The following is a 2500-nucleotide window of genomic DNA, read 5'->3' as shown; positions in this document are numbered from 1 at the left end:
TGAGTTAAAATAGGCGCCAAAATTCAAAAACAATATGTAAAATAAAGGAAAAAACAGTAATTTTTGACATTTCTGAAGTTCCAAACCTGACACATAGATGACGCCATTTTAGGGTCAGGTCAGGTCAAATTATGCTTAAAATTCAAGAAAAATACGTAAATTAACCCAGAATCTTGTAATTTTTGACATTTCTGAAGTTCCAGACCTGTCATATAGATGGCGCCATTTTTGAGTTAAAATAGGTGCCAAAATTCAAAAACAATATGTAAAATAAAGGAAAAAACAGTAATTTATTGACATTTCTGAAGTTCCAAACCTGACACATAGATGACGCCATTTTAGGGTCAGGTCAGGTCAAATTATGCTTAAAATTCAAGAAAAATACGTAAATTAACCCAGAATCTTGTAATTTTTGACATTTATGAAGTTCCAGACCTGACACATAGATGGCGCCATTTTAGGGTCAGTTAGGTCAAATTATGCTTAAAATTCAAGAAAAATACGTAAATTAACCCAGAATCTTGTAATTTTTGACATTTCTGAAGTTCCAGACCTGACACATAGATGACGCCATTTTAGGGTCAGGTCAGGTCAAATTATGCTTAAAATTCAAGAAAAATACGTAAATTAACCCAGAATCTTGTAATTTTTGACATTTCTGAAGTTCCAGACCTGTCATATAGATGGCGCCATTTTTGAGTTAAAATAGGCGCCAAAATTCAAAAACAATATGTAAAATAAAGGAAAAAACAGTAATTTTTGACATTTCTGAAGTTCCAGACCTGACACATAGATGACGCCATTTTAGGGTCAGGTCAGGTCAAATTATGCTTAAAATTCAAGAAAAATACGTAAATTAACCCAGAATCTTGTAATTTTTGACATTTCTGAAGTTCCAGACCTGTCATATAGATGGCGCCATTTTTGAGTTAAAATAGGCGCCAAAATTCAAAAACAATATGTAAAATAAAGGAAAAAACAGTAATTTTTGACATTTCTGAAGTTCCAGACCTGACACATAGATGGCGCCATTTTAGGGTCAGGTCAGGTCAAATTATGCTTAAAATTCAAGAAAAATACGTAAATTAACCCAGAATCTTGTAATTTTTGACATTTATGAAGTTCCAGACCTGTCATATAGATGACGCCATTTTAGGGTCAGGTCAGGTCAAATTATGCTTAAAATTCAAGAAAAATACGTAAATTAACCCAGAATCTTGTAATTTTTGACATTTCTGAAGTTCCAGACCTGACACATAGATGGCGCCATTTTAGGGTCAGTTAGGTCAAATTATGCTTAAAATTCAAGAAATATACGTAAATTAACCCACAATCTTGTAATTTTTGACATTTCTGAAGTTCCAGACCTGACACATAGATGGCGCCATTTTAGGGTCAGTTAGGTCAAATTATGCTTAAAATTCAAGAAAAATACGTAAATTAACCCAGAATCTTGTAATTTTTGACATTTATGAAAGTTCCAGACCTGTCATATAGATGGCGCCATTTTTGAGTTAAAATAGGCGCCAAAATTCAAAAACAATATGTAAAATAAAGGAAAAAACAGTAATTTTTGACATTTCTGAAGTTCCAGACCTGTCATATAGATGGCGCCATTTTAGGGTCAGGTCAGGTCAAATTATGCTTAAAATTCAAGAAAAATACGTAAATTAACCCAGAATCTTGTAATTTTTGACATTTCTGAAGTTCCAGACCTGTCATATAGATGGCGCCATTTTTGAGTCAAAATAGGCGCCAAAATTCAAAAACAATATGTAAAATAAAGGAAAAAACAGTAATTTTTGACATTTCTGAAGTTCCAGACCTGACACATAGATGGCGCCACTTTAGGGTCAAAATGGGCGCCAAATTTCAAAAAAATATGTAAATAAAGTAAAAACCAGTAATTTTTGACATTTCTGAAGTTCCAGACCTGACACATAGATGACGCCATTTTAGGGTCAGGTCAGGTCAAATTATGCTTAAAATTCAAGAAAAATACGTAAATTAACCCAGAATCTTGTAATTTTTGACATTTCTGAAGTTCCAGACCTGTCATATAGATGGCGCCATTTTTGAGTTAAAATAGGCGCCAAAATTCAAAAACAATATGTAAAATAAAGGAAAAAACAGTAATTTTTGACATTTCTGAAGTTCCAAACCTGACACATAGATGACGCCATTTTAGGGTCAGGTCAGGTCAAATTATGCTTAAAATTCAAGAAAAAATACGTAAATTAACCCAGAATCTTGTAATTTTTGACATTTCTGAAGTTCCAGACCTGTCATATAGATGGCGCCATTTTTGAGTTAAAATAGGTGCCAAAATTCAAAAACAATATGTAAAATAAAGGAAAAAACAGTAATTTTTGACATTTCTGAAGTTCCAAACCTGACACATAGATGACGCCATTTTAGGGTCAGGTCAGGTCAAATTATGCTTAAAATTCAAGAAAAATACGTAAATTAACCCAGAATCTTGTAATTTTTGACATTTATG

This window comes from Gnatocerus cornutus, unplaced genomic scaffold (genome assembly GCF_029298725.1).
Source record: "Gnatocerus cornutus isolate USDA-ARS CGAHR unplaced genomic scaffold, icGnaCorn1.1 ctg00000433.1, whole genome shotgun sequence".
NCBI classification, from domain to species: domain Eukaryota; kingdom Metazoa; phylum Arthropoda; class Insecta; order Coleoptera; family Tenebrionidae; genus Gnatocerus; species Gnatocerus cornutus.
Note: the sequence above shows the minus strand (reverse complement) of the source record.